Raw genomic sequence first — 15,918 nt, 5'->3', positions numbered from 1 at the left:
TTCATTTTACTATGGAAATTGACAATAACACCGACGCGTTTAGGCCGCTGCAGTAGTGTCGGTGCAGTCGCGCAGCTGCGGTCGGAAATGGACAGTCACCTTTAGTACTGCTGCCACAGTCGCCATCCAAATGTCACTTTGGCACTCATTATGACTAAAAGCATTGTTTGTAATCGCTCTCTTGCCGTTGTTACACTTGACTTTTACAACATTCAGTAATCACATTTACTAGATCATGGGTCCGTCTGGAATACTACCAAGTACCTACGAGCTAGTACATATGAAAATAAATAAAAATATGGTTATAGAAATTTTTGCAACCCCACATTTTTCAATTCAAGGCGTAGACGAATGGATGCGTGGAATAAAATTTGCGGCGGAGGAGCGTGCTCTTTGAGGCACAGATGCCGAGAAATGTCGTGACTCGTCGCTGCAGTTCACTCGCCTCGGTACTACCCTTCCCATTTACAACGTCTTAACTCTATTGGACTATTATGACGCTTACGACCTTTTTAGTAAAGCAATGCGAGGACGTTCTGGAAATTTATAACAAGATCAGATCTTAGCTGCCAGTTCAAATGATGAAATGGTGTTCGCTTCTATTTAAATGCAAGAATTTCGAATTGCTACATGCTGTTATAGGATTCGATCATGCAAAAAAATACCTAGTTTTTTATAAGGGGCTTTCAAATTTATTCGGAATATTGATAGGTATTTCCCAACCTCATTAATTCTCCTAACCATTCGCTGTTTTTCCTCATCAACTCATGTGTAAGAAATTCTGAAATGATATTTGATATTTGAATTGTGGCGGGTGTGAATTAAGCAACCGTTTTGAGCTACTTTTGACCCCTTCACTACTTGAAACCTATTTAACCTACATACATGAAATTTGGCACATTTATTCAAGCCCCTTAGCTTGTCTAAAATACAAAATTTCATAAACGTAGCTCAAACAGTTATTGATAAACTAGCTAAGTCAAATCCTTTCTAATTTCAGGATTTTCCACACAGCACAGAACTTGGCACCCATATAGATCTCAATTATTTTGTCGGCGAGTCAAACACACATATTTTCTTGGCTTGGCTCTCAATTCACATTTATGTTTTTGTTAGGATTATCTAACCTACTGTATGCGGTTGTATTAAAAAGTGTCGTAAAGCTGTCTCGACACGATCGAAGCGGAGGTAAATGTGAGTTTAAGTCAACGGCTTAGTTCCAAGCGAAGATAAAGCTCGGGCACACGTTCCTTCTTAAATCTTTTATTTATTGAACCTGCCGCAGTATGCAATAGTTATAGAGCAATGGGTGAAATGCAATACAAAAAAGTACTGGGACAAAATCGCTAAATTGAGATCGTTAACATTATATAAAGCTGAGATTACACGATCATGTAAAAATTTAATCTACTTACAATAGGCGCTAAGTATTTCGGCGCTCGCCAATCCGGTACGCCCAGTAATACGGCCATTAGTGACTCAGGTACTTCTCTATAATCCGGCAGTTTACAAAGCTGAACGCTGTATTATTACACAGCTGTAGAATTTATTTTCTTTGTAAAGTTTTAATTTCCCATACAAATCCAATAATCCAGCAGTTCCAACAACCCGCATAGGGGGAAATTTTCAGGTGCTGGGTTACCGAGTGCCTAGTACTCATACTGTTTTAGTTTTAGTATCAGTATGTAGTGAGTAGCAAACTTTTTTTTTGTAATAAAATTTTCTTTTTGGATTAAAAAAAAAGTAGGAAAACTCACTCACGTCTTTCACTCAGCATGAGCGATCTTCAAGGTCGTATCAAAATAAGATCGAAACCGTAACAAATTGTTAAATCTGAATCAGGCTCCAGGTACCTAAATGGTTAATAATAGGTAAGTGTTTCGTATGAGCCTGTGTTTGAACCCACGATATTTAGTTAGAATTCCACGAAATTTACTGCTCGTCTACAAGACCGAAATCCTAGATATGCTCATTATAATTCCCGAATCTCAAATATTCTAACAGTCTTCACTTACCCCAACCAGCTACTAGATAAATCTCGTACAAACGCGCAGTAACTACACGAGCATAGTATTGTTTACATTTGAAATTGGATATCAGGCTAATATTATACGGGGATACTGGAGGCGAAAATTTAATTATATGTACCACGCTGTACCTGCCCTGACCCGCCTCAGTTTATTTTGTGACCTTTCCTGTAGAGCGCTGTTTCTAATAAGTACAGTAAATTTAGGAATCTAATTTCATGCGCCAAGACGCTACTAAAGATGTATTACATGTTTTTGCAGGCTGCTAATTAGTTTTGGAGGCAAAACAAATGCCCCAAGTAAAAAAATAAATGATTAACACGGGCAACGGCGTCACGGAGCCGAAACCAACAAGTAGAAGCCTTTTCGACAATTTCATGAAATATATGGGGTACACTGAGATAATGTTAGCATGGTCCAAGCGCAACATCAGTGTAGAGAGCCAGTGACAAACGCCATCGAGAACGTAATTTACTTTCTATTCATCTCGCTCGTACTCGCATATTAGTGCGAGCTAGATACATAGAAAGTAAATTACGTTCTCGATGACGTACGCAGCTCCTACGATTCCACTTTGCATGGCCGGGGCAAGCCAGAGGCAGAGGGTCCTAACCTAACCACCTGTTGGATGACAGAGCTCCTCTTCAGGAGCACTCTGGTACCTAAAGTCGCTACTCCCAACAGTTCGCCACTAGCTGCCCTGCCACTAGTTGACCAATTGCGAACAATTTTGTCGTCACTTTCCTACGACTTAAGAGCCTTATCACATCATAATATATAAGCAATTTCACTAATAATCAAACATGAGTTCTGTATTGGAAATTCTTGTACCTATTGCTTCAAAGATGGATATATTAATGTTTTCCTAAAGCTTTCAATGGCATAATAAAAATGTTATTGGGTTCTAAAATGAAAGCAAAAGATATTCCAAATTTCAATATACCTTACGCTTGAAGTCAACGTTTGTAGCATCACGATACTGAAACTGAACAGACATATTGGCAATAAAATGAAGAATATCACTTAAGAGAAAGTTAAAGTTTCCCAGCTAAGAACATTATTAAAGATGTTAACGTAGTTTAAATCTTTACTGCCGGCTTAGGGTGCATCGTGAAGTTAATGATGTTTCTATAAGGTCGCGAATGTTCACCCTTTGGCCGGGGCCAGTAGAAGCAATAAAAGGCTCTGAAAGGCTGGGTACGTTTCATGGGGATTTTACGATCGAAAGTATATCACTATCGCGCAGTTGGAGTCAAACATTATAAAATAGTTAACTATAAACCAAGCAATGTAACGTAAATAACTTCTTAGCTTACAGCGATCTCCAAATACCTACTGTTAAAGTTTGTGAAAGCGGAGAACATAAATGAAAATGTGACGTAAATATTGCCAGTAAACTGATTTCTGAGCACCCGTTTTGTTAAGACATGGTTGTTCGATGGATAAAACGAAGAACACTCGGTGTCAAAAGTAAGACAATGCGTCTAGCCCCTACATCTGACTTGGTATTAGGTATCATACCTTAGAATACTACGGCCAAAGATGACGACAATTCTTGACGCGCTTGCTGCAAAGCAACACACATATTTATGAAAACAAGTCGCAAGTCACGACGACGTTCGCGACGGAAAAAGACTATGCACACACATACACTCCTTTTTTGGGCAGTCGTGTAAAAAAGGCAGCCTGTCGCGTTACGAATTATCTGTACTCAAAATAAATTACCTGCCAAGGCATGAAGAGTGTAACCACGTAGCCACATCGGCTACAGATACGCTGCCGATAAAAACTGATACAAAATAAAACTAAAATACATCTAAAACTTATAAAATTCTGTTCAAAAATAAAAACTGAAAGTTTCGTTGGAAGCATGGAGACTGTATAAAGGAGCCCAATCTCTATGTATGAAAAGTGTCCATCAAAAAACAGTAATTAGGCGGCGCCACCATACACCGAAATACTACCAAAAACAACCTACGTAATTTGGTCGGGTTATTTGTTGCCTTATATGGTTCATGTTATACTCATGTCCCAGAGCCTAACTAGCGCCACCGGAGAGATTAGGAACTATTATTTAAAGCTTAACGCGGTCACTTTTACAACAATTCTGCCATAAGAGATTGCGATCCTTTCTATACCATCCATAGTTACCCGCACGAATCTATTAGGCGACATTATACGAGCCCCGAGTGTTCGTCTAGTAAGAAACAAAAATCATATTCAATTTAATATTTTTTCCACGTGTAGATCAAACGGTTCAGTAATGTGATTCATAACAGTAATGTATAATGTCGTTTATTTTGATAAAAGGACTTTTTTAAATGTTTCCGAATCATAAATATATTATTGTCCTCCCCTGATGCACTTCTGCATTCATTTTCTCGAAGCAAACTTGTCAATATATTGGCCCTTTCTACATACATCTGTTTAATTCCTACTTGGAATAATTTGGTTTTTTATTTTCCTTCATCAAATCATTACACAATTGCTATTTATTTTAAAAATTTGTTACTGTCGTATATTTCTATACAAAATTAAACTTAATAAGTATTAATCTTATACCTATACATTGTCGATTGTTTTATCTAAAACATTATTATTGTACAACCATTATTTTGTACAATGAACCTGAGATAATGGTCTGACTAGACGAGGCATCGGGGCTTATACAACGTAAACAAGAAGGTGAACTGGAGCGGTATTCGACATGCGTTAAGTGACGTTTCGTGTTGAACTTCAGTTGAATGGAAGAAATCGTGTGTTGTCAAATAGGTAAATTTGACATTAGCAATCCACAGTTAGGTGACAACGAAACCAAACCGAACCACGCAGAGTTCAGAGCCATTTTAAACCGTATAGTAGTAAGAAAACAAAGTTGATTTTTGTTGCATAATTTTTTCAATGAATGAGTTTTGGTGTACAACCAAATGATACTTTCCACAGTTGATGAACAAATGATTCATTCCACTGTTGAACTGATGTTGAAGCCGAAACTGACAGTTGTGCATCTCGAATAGGGCCCCAGTATCCATAAATCGTTGGTGCATGTTTTCCCAAAACTTTAATATAAAATGTCGCTCTGACAATGTATTACCTACACTCATATTATTTTTAGGAAAGAGACTGAAAGATTACCACATTCATATCATAACACATCGGTTTTAATATTTCTATCGTATACCCACTTGTGTAGTGTAGTAAATGCGAAATAATGGGCGCCATGTTGTCTACCCTACAGCGCACTCGTGGACAGACGCGGTGGTGGACGGTCAGACAACAGTTGTTATACTTATGTGCCATGCCATAACAACTGTTGTCTTATTTCACTACTCTGTGTCCCAGAGAGCATACGCTACATGTAGGTAGGTACTTACTAGAATAACTGTACTTACTTTAATTGCATTTTTTACCGTTATATAAGTAAATTATCCTAATCCTCTCTCGCATAGGACTATACAGCCACGAACGCAAGTCAACACTTGGTGACGACCTACCAGGATGCTGCTTGAAACATCTGGCACGGATGAAAAGGCCTTCTATTTATATTTATAAGTAAATTAACATTCTATAGTCGCTACGAATCATACTTAGAACAAATAATATTATTCATTGCTGCAGTTTACCAAATACCTTTTGTAGGATAGTTTCACAGTCCTTACTTTCTGAGAGTTCTGAGAATAAATGTATTGAAGACAGGTATATAACAAAATTTCATTCAATATTCCTTAGCAACTGGGAAATCATTTTCTTAAAGGACAATGATCCGGGCTTAAATACTACATCGGCAATTACGATTTATCTTAATAAGTAGAAGCTGTCAACATATTCGCAGAGGATTAATTATATAAAGATAATGATAGATGATTAAGTACGCTTTCATAAAAACATTAATGTTTGCTTTAATATCCTCTCACTGGACGGAATCGGATTTCTTTTTCTAGTCATTCTGCATCATGCGCTTATGAAAAAGTTGCTCAAGTAAAAAAAGTAATAATGTTTGATCTATGACAAAATACCATTGAACTTAAAAAAACCTTTATAGGTATATATTTCTGTTTATATGGATATGTATTGTATATATATATATATATATATATATATATATATATGTTTATTTTATATTCTAGATTACAGGTTTCAATTATTTACGTCTGTAATAATTGAACCATAATTTACTTTCTTTTCATAGTGTTCGTTTGTCTATCTTGATCTGTTTATTGTTTCATTCTCAATTGTTCAAAGGTTGACTGGAAGAGATCCCTTATAGGGATAAGTCCGCCTTTGTACATTGTATATATTTCTGTTATTTTATTGTGTTTGTAATTTGTCTTATGTACAATAAAGTGTTTTCATACATACATACATACATACATACATAAAAACGGTTTTTACCATTTTTAATTATTACCGATATAATATGGATTACTCTTGGATTATACAGAACATATGACATTAACTATTCTTCTTTCAAACACTAACGGTTATTTTACCTACGGTAGCCAAGCAAGTTCATTGCAACGATGATGATGATGGAATACATTCCATATCAAACTATTTATTCCACAAATCATAATTATGTGGAATAAACAATTTGACGTGCTCAACTGCTCAAGTGCTCATAGTGGTACAAGCACGATTTTCCCGTTAAAGTCGAGTGGATGATTCTTTTATTATCCAAAATATACTTGATCCAAATGGCCCTCGCGGGCTCTTGTCACAAAATGGGGACGTTCTGAACGCAAATAAAACGTGCTCCATTCGCTTCGCCGAGCTCTTAGGGTAGCTCTATAATTCTATTATATTAATTCTATTCTTTTCTGTATAAAAATATTTCTATCAAATACCATTGAACAATGTATTTTTCGAGTTTTATTTATATTTTTAAATAATTGAGTCCCTTTATCTGTATGTACTGAATAAGGTTCAAAAGGGGAACAAACGGAGTTCTCGAGGTCCCTACTCGCACGATTGAATTTTTCGGAGTACGATATAACATTTGATATGTTACCTGTCGTTTTTCGGTAAGGAAAATATCGTAAATCAACTATACTAGTCCAAATAAGACCTACTAGGCCTTACTAGGTTTTTACTATGACAGGTCAGATATGGTGCCGGAGCAAATTCTGGATCAGTGTGGCTACCACCAGTTTGGGACTGACATAAAAGCTATCGAGAACGTAACTTACTTTCTATGCATCTCTCTCGTACTCTTATATTAGTGCGAGCGTGATGTATAGAAAGTAAATTACGTAGATGTTAGCGTATGTCAGTTTTGAGTTTTGACACTGTCAGTGATTCATGGTACGGGTACAGGGTACAGGTGCCGATTAGACCCGAGCATAGACATAGTATAGTAGTTATAGTCATGAAACCGAGCGACCAGAGGTAAGAGAAAGACATATTCATGTATTGACAGATTAATGTATGGCAGCATAACCCTTTTTCCCTTTCACTCTTATAAATTTCGGTATTTCGCCATCGCCTCCTACCTATGCTGCCATAACCCGATGATGAAAAAAACCTCGGTCGGTGATAAGGACAAAGCATGGCACTATTTTCTCTTTCCTCTTATAGGAATCGCAATAAGACTATCTTTCTCTATCAAAGAATGTCAGGCCCTTGGACCCGAGGCTCAGTAAGTGATTCTAGTCTAGTACTATGTTAAGAGGATTCGGGGCTGTATATACTCAGTTATAACAACATTATACATATTTTGTTGTTGTTGTTGTATGTTGCAACATAATATGTTACCTTATAACGGAACTATACATAAGCAACCTCTTATGGACAGAAAACTTTGATCTTTTTCAGGTGTGTATGGGTTTTTCTCGAGGTACTGAAATCCTTGATTGGTAAATAAATAAAAGAGCATTCGATAAACCTTTACATAGTGAATTCGATAAAAAAAATGCCTTAATTTTTTTGTGGGACACCTTAAACAGAAGTGGTAAGTGGGTATCCACCTAACCCATTTGATGTGGTTAACAAAAACGAGTGGATAAAGAAAGCCCGGCGTAAAATTCGATGTATATAGTCGTCCATGTCGTGTCCGACAACGGCGACCTTTACAAACTCCTCTGATGAGCACGTACGTGGCACGCAAAACCCAACTTTGTTTTAAATATCCGGTCGCACTGTGTACAATAAAGCTTCCCTTGTTCATTATAAGTATATGCGTAGGACGGCTTAGGTCGAGACTTCCGTTGAAGGCGCTTTTGGTCCAGGTGTTCAAGTCGAGCTTCTTCGAAAGTAGCTACACCTTCTCTTACCTTATTGCGCCATTCCGGTCTCTTAACCGCAAGCTCCTCCCAACGCTCAGATGGGATGTCGCAAGCTTTGAGATGGCGCTTGAGAACGTCTTTATACCGCAGAAACTGCCCCCCGTGGCTACGTTTCCCATCCTTGAGTTCCGAATAGAAAACGGATTTAGGGAGTCTACAGTCATCCATGCGACAGACGTGGCCACTCCATCTTAGTTGGTTTTTCATTCGAATGGCCTCCATACCGGACATATATTGGCTCGACGTAATACCTCCGTGTTAGTCACACGATCTTGCCATTTAATTCTATGCTGCGTAAACAACGCATGTGGAAAGTGTCAAGCTTTCTGATCTCTCCCTTGTATGTAAAGACATCGTGAACTCAAACAATTATCAACCTTTACAGGCAACAATTAATTTACACATGTACCTATTTCCCATTGTACCGGCATTAGTGCAGCCTTACCGCCACACATTTGTTCATTTTGCACATTCATCAATGTCACGTGGCTTCGTAGATAACTAGGTTAGTGATGTATGGAGTGAAACCACTGTGAAACAGCCCGATGAGAGCCAGAAAAGTCATTAAAAACTTTTAACTAGTGGGACACTGGGGATTCTACGTGATTCCAAAATTGTCATAGGTACATTATTATTAGTTTTGTTTGTTACTAACATTTCTATGGACTAATTATGTCTGATACAAATAAATTGAATTGAATTGAATTATTGACGCTTTAGATTCTTCTATGTATACCTTCACAGTGACTGTCTACGTTGTATCTTATTCCTATTGTTTTTCCCGACATTGCCACGGCTCATTGAAGCCTTGGGTCCGCTTGGCAACTTTACTAATCCCAAGAATTGGAGTAGCCATTAGTTTTTAAGAAACCGATTGACATTTGACCTTCCAACCCAGAGGGGAAATTGCAATTAGTCCGGCTTCCTCACGATTCCTTCCTTCGCTTACTTCACCGAAAAGCAACTGGCAAATATTAAATTATATATAGTACATAAGTTCCGAAAAACTCATTAGAACTGCGCATGCAAAGACCGACGACGTTGTATAGAATAGACTATGTAAGAACAGAATCGAAAAAATCAACGCTTTGTTGGTAGGTACGCTCAATAATTGCGATGATTATATTCTTAGATTTAGTACTTTTTCTATCGCTTGTACGAACTATAAGCGAGGCGGCTTTTTATAGTTGGGCACCTCTCATTAACTGAAATACAGCAAGTAGCCTCAAATTCATTGGAAATTTATACCTAGTAGTTCATTTTATTACCAATCCTTTCCCTGAAATTTCAAGCATCACTGCAGCAAATAACGACCTCCGATACTGTAGCCATTAGTACACATGAAAAAGTAACATATATGCCTACCCCCAATATCACATAATAAACAATAGTACTACGTACAGAAAGCTCACTGTCTAACAAAACCCCTGTTTAGGTATACCGAGAGTATTGGGCAGTAATGTCGCGCTGCAATATTGCCGAAGTAATGCAGCTGCGGTCGGAATCCAAACGCCTTTAGTTATGATTGCTGAGTGTGTCAAACTACGTTATACAAAATATAATAATAGGTGATGGTGGTACGGTGCCAACCCTAGTGGTAACCACGCCCATGCCACGCCTTTCGAAAGAGCTCGGGCCAATCGGCAATGTTTAGGCAAGTTCGGTATACCTAAACAGGGGTTTGGTTAGACAGTGAAACTTCTGTACGTAGTACTATTAATTATTCTGTGGTATTAGTCTCAATTGAGTATATTTCTTCAAATGGAATTAAATAATAAGTTTGCGCCAAAGTTTTCAGTAGCAATTATTTGAAGGCAATGTGTCGAAAATTAATCATTTCACAATCAGAGCCGAAGCGATCAGTGCGCCATGTGGCGCGTTCCAGATTACGACCCAAAGTGGTATTCATATTTTACAATTTGTTAAAATTTTGATATTGTTATGATACGCCCTTGACACAACTCGCAGTCTCACACTAACCAATAACCTCCTAATAAGGCCCAAGGTCCTACCTATAGGACTTCTTTATCATATTCAATCGGATCAGTTGCATTTACTGTTTCGTTCGATTTTTAAACAAATCAAAATCAACTATTCCCTGCGCTATTCAAATTTCAGTGGCAAATTTTTGATTTTCATTTGTATGGCTGGGCCTTAGGAGGATAAGTGCGTGCTATCGTATTATATCAATATCAAAACCTTAATAGATTTTAGAATGAGAATACCACTCGCTCCTGGCCTTTAATAAAGTCCAGACTAAAAAGCCTCATTGATTTAACATACTACTTAGAATTGAGATTGATCTCGAATAGAAGCTGATAAAAATGACAGCCAAGATATGCGTTTTTCTTTCTAAATTGTCTTTTTGTATCTGCAAATTTTTGTTCCTTCAAATGGAGTTAACTAGGGGCTAGACCAGGATAAGTCTGCATCGATTTTGATAGCACACGCAGTGCGAGTGTTATTTTAAATTTATCAAAATAGTTACAGACTTACTTAGGTACCTTTACTCTAGCTGCCTTTGTAGTTGAGCAGGCGACGTTTGACGGGGGTTGTTTTTACACGAAATGCTCATCGCCCCACAGTATGACCATCTTATCAGTACGTCCGATTCTCTAATTCAGCTTTAAAAGGCTTTTGACAGTAAAAATGAGAAACCTGAGGTCGAAAAATCGTAGGATGTCGTACTACGTTCGCTGCAATTAATCATATTGAATAAATTCCAATGATTGTTTACGACATGGCGATAAAAAATATTATAATTTATGAATGTTACCAAAAAAGGCAAATTAGCCGACATCATTAAATATCTTCCATAGCTAAATGTTTAGCTAGTATGGTGATTCTTCTCGTTTGACTCGCAAAAAGATAGTAGAACAAAATATACGTAATAAACATAAATATGTACTTAAATCTATAAATTTTATATACAGATGTCAATCACAATGAAAAAAATCAACGATGATCATGATCATGATGATGATGATGATGATGATAAAGAAGATGATGAGGTGGTCAAGGTTATGAACCTTAATATGCAGATGTCGCTAGTGACGTCGTCACAGTTGCAATGACTAAATTCGCGTTGATTGACGGATGGTCAGCTGGCGCAATTGGTAACGCATTGGACCGGCAATCCGAGTCCCACGTTGACCAGAGTTTGATCATCGTTGATTTTTTCATTGTAATTGACATCTGTATATACAATTTATAGATTGTAATAATAAATGTGGTACGTCCCACAATAAAAAAGGAAAAAATATATTAACATGAACTTGAATAGTATTATTTATATCACACATCAATCATAGTCAGATCGTCTTCGCAAACTAAAGTAAGCAAAGTCTTTGCTACAAATGCTAGGTTTCGATACTATTTCCTATGTATTATAGAAATGCCCTTCACACTAATACGATGGGGTTCTTTCCAAGGTAAAGCTGGAGGAGCTTTACAGGCAGTGTCCCTGCCGACTAGAAATGAGCAGTGCGCTACTGATTATCTTATTTCCACTGTGGCTAAGCTTACACCTACCCTACCGATATACCTATGGCTAGTGGTATGACAGCGGTGACACTTTATTGGGCCACTCCCTTAAATAATTTATCGACATAATCTGAAGCGAGAAACGGGGTTTGTGTTCTTTGTATTAATGGGATTCTGATACACCGAAAATGTGAAGGAGTGTAGATTTTCATACGAGATGCAGTAGAAATAAAACGGCACGTAACTTTTTTTTTATTTCTTTGGGAGAACACAGAAATAAAACCACAAAAAAATGTTAGCACACTTGTTGGACAAATCGTGACAGAAAAGCAAATTTCCATTAACCAATAACCGAGTATAAAACTCGGTTAATTAAGTTTTAAAGTCACATTTCGCTTTCAATTTTGTGATGAAACATTTAACATTTGAATTGTCAGTCTTGTGACGATTACCCGGCCGTCTGCAACCTTTTTCTAAAAGAAAACACTCGTTTACACTAAGCTGCTTTAAACTTTCAAGTTTTTCAATGTATGCTGAATAGCTAAACAACGAGAACAAGACCAGCGTACCCTGCGTCAACATAAGCGTAACAACGTCAATAAAATAAATTCGTGATATATCCGAAAAAATATAATTTAATAGTTGTGTTTTATTTACATTTCCTACCATTCCTTTGAGCTTCGTGACCTGTAAAAATAACAGTTTCAATTATTTCACTGAACGTGTTGAAGATAATCGAAAGTAAAAACATTCAGTAAAATATAATAACACAAATTACAATGTAACTCTATATACCAACAATTTCAGCAAATTGTTATAACGTGAAATCGATACGCTGGGATATAACATTCAAGGTGAGATAGGCATTAAAAGAAATGTCATGTTACATTTGCCGTTTTATCCCAAATAAGCTTATTCCTCAAATACCTTGATCTTGTTTCACTGAGGCGTAGCAAGTGTTTTACCTTTGAAATTGAATGACACGTATTGTATCACGTGTAGGAAAAAATACTGGCAGTATAAGAGAACACATTGTAATACTTCCACGTGTATGTTTTAGACATATCGTTTTAGTTGCTAATTCGTTTTGCTGTCTTAGGTATAGTAATTATTATTTAAGTTATTGTCATGTTCTTAGCATTTTTATTTATTATGGCAACAAACAGTCATTACATCGAAAGATGGACTACAGTGAAGACAAACAGTGCTGAAAATTTTTATATGTGATATTGTAGAAACATTATAAGAGGAAAAAATAAACTGATACTGAGTGGTAGAGAGAGATTCATCGTGCAACCCAACAGACGGGTTAAAAACATTTCAACTGATAATCTACTACTTTGTATACATTGCAGCATTGTCCCGGCAACCTACTACAACTAGTTATGAAAGCAAATGCCATCTGACTGCAACCCAGTGGGGAGAAACTAGGGGCCAATCAGAGATTAGTCAGGTTTCATACCAAAATTTATTTTGCTAAAAAGCGACTAACTGATGACTGCGAACGATATTTCGTTCAGCGGCTACCAACTTTTACCACTGAAAGTATTAGGTGCCTTTAGTCACTCTTAATTTATTTATTTATCGTATGGCTTCGTTACATGTCACTGGATACATAAGAGTAGGGGGAGTTTCAGGTCCGCGCGCTGGGAAAAGGAATACAATCCCGACCTGGTCTTGGACCCGGACCTTCACCACAAAAGATGCTCTAGACAACCCAGTTCCAATTCGCAGAACTGTCCTTGGAGAATTTTCCCATAGCCCGCATTGACCAGTCTTACTCGACATTGGTCTTAAAGTTTCCATCGTGCCATCCAGCCCCCAGATGGAACTTCCAGAAGGCGAGCTGGGAAAAGTTCAAAAATAAACTGGACAGTAGGGTCAGATGGATCCCACCAATTCCGGATAACTACGACCGTCTCAGAAAACTCATCCTAGCTACTGCGAAGAATTTATACGAACGATAGAACGATAGAATGAGAATACGGAAGCACTTTGGCAAGACTTCCAAGCTACTGGAAACCGCGACACAGCACACGAAGTCAACGCATCACTCGACCGGGCACGAAGAGCTAAATGGGAAGAAACCGTCCAGAAAACGAACTTCACGCACTGTAGCAAAAAAGCATGGCACGTGGTGAGAAAGCTGACCTATGGCTCTCCCACGATGAAGGCCTAAACCTACCGTACGTCCCAACACTGTCGCTGACAGGATGATCAAGCTGTCAAGGCACCTAGCCACAAGGCCCACTCCAGGAAGATACGGCTAGAACTCTTAATTGGCACTTAAATCCAGTGCCGCGGCTGAGAGTGATTACAGTAGACCTTTCTCCGCAGATGAAGCGGGTGTGCGAGTGTGGACACCCAAACCAGACCATCGAACACATTGTGCTGGAATGTCCCCTCACAAAAAATATATGGGCCATGTGAATGACTTCAATATCCTGGGTGAAGAAGCGGCTGCTCACCTGAGTAGGGCGAAATTTAAATTTTAAGTTGTTAGTTATATTATTCTCTTAAGTTTTGTATCCAGTGACTTAATTAATGTATTTTTCCTAATGACAATATGTAAACTGCGCAGGTATGTCTTCTTCTACTACTGGATGGATAAACACAATTATTCAATCAATTGATTCTAGACATGAGTCCATCTCGACTTGCTCGTTTACCACAAAACATAGACTACCTTAAACAGGCTCGGCATTACAGAGGACACAAATCAAATTATTTCCTATGAAAATATTTTAACGTTTTATTTTTTAAGTAGAAACACTACTATATACTAATGTATATAGTAGTGTTTCTAACACTAAACACTACTATATACTAATGTATATAGTAGTGTTTCTACACCGATTATAAATTAATTGATGAAGCTTCGTGTTAATCGCGGCAGTAGAACATAAGCTCTTTTTTCATTTGTGGTATATGAAACCGAAGTCCACACAACCTACACCTTGGTTTTTAGGGTTCCGTACCCAAAGGGTAAAAACGGGACCCTATTACTAAGACTCCGTTCAATTTTTTAACATGCAGATACGTCTGCGAGCGATACTCCAAATTTTATATTAAAGGAAAAAAAAATGGAAAAAAAGTTACACTTCCGGCACTTGCGGAGGTTGCGGGTTCAAATCCTGCCGGAAGTGTAACTTTTTCCATTTTTTCCTTTAATATAAAATTTAAGACTCCCTTGTCCATCTGTCCGTCTGTCCGTCTGTCTGTCCGTCACCATGCTGTATCTCATGAACCGTGATAGCTAGACAGTTGAAATTTTCACAGATGATGTATTTCTGTTGCCGCTATAACAACAAATACTAAAAAGTACGGAACCCTCGGTGCGCGAGTCCCTCTCGCACTCGGCCGGTTTTTTATATCCCAGCTCATGGAGACTGTATAAAGGAGCCAAATCTCTATGTATGAAAAGTGACCATCAAAAAACAGTAATTAGGCGGCGCCACCATGCACCGAAATACTACCAAAAACAACCTACGTAATTTGGTCGGGTTATTTGTTGCCTTATATGGTTCATGTTATACTCATGTCCCAGAGCCTAACTAGCGCCACCGGAGAGATTAGGAACTATTATTTAAAGCTTAACGCGGTCACTTTTACAACAATTCTGCCATAAGAGATTGCGATCCTTTCTATACCATCCATATCCCAGCTTACTAAAATGACAAAAGTTTGGCAAAATTTATTACCCTGTCATCTGGCTATTGTGAAAGGTAATATATACTAGATCGATTGATTAAATTGGCGCAATGAACTGTAATTTTAGTCCGGAATTTAAAAAAAAACCTTACATCATTTTATACTACACTAGCGACCCGCCCCGGCTTCGCACGGGTAGTTCAACTAATTTACACAAAACCTTTACAAATTATACATATAAACCTTCCTCTTGAATCACTCTATCTATTTAAATAAAACACATCAAAATCCGTTGCGTATTGGTTTTAATGATCTAAGCATACATAGGGACAGACGGACAGACAGCGCAAAAGCGACTTTGTTTTATACTAACCGGTCAATTCTAACAACGTGATAATTACTAGATACGAGAACAATAAGAGATCAAATAGATACGTTATAGTTTAGTTCTCAGCTAGTTACCTTTTGCAGTTCGA

The sequence above is a fragment of the Cydia strobilella genome, chromosome 17, assembly GCF_947568885.1.
Source record: "Cydia strobilella chromosome 17, ilCydStro3.1, whole genome shotgun sequence".
NCBI classification, from domain to species: domain Eukaryota; kingdom Metazoa; phylum Arthropoda; class Insecta; order Lepidoptera; family Tortricidae; genus Cydia; species Cydia strobilella.
This window is presented reverse-complemented; position numbering follows the sequence as displayed.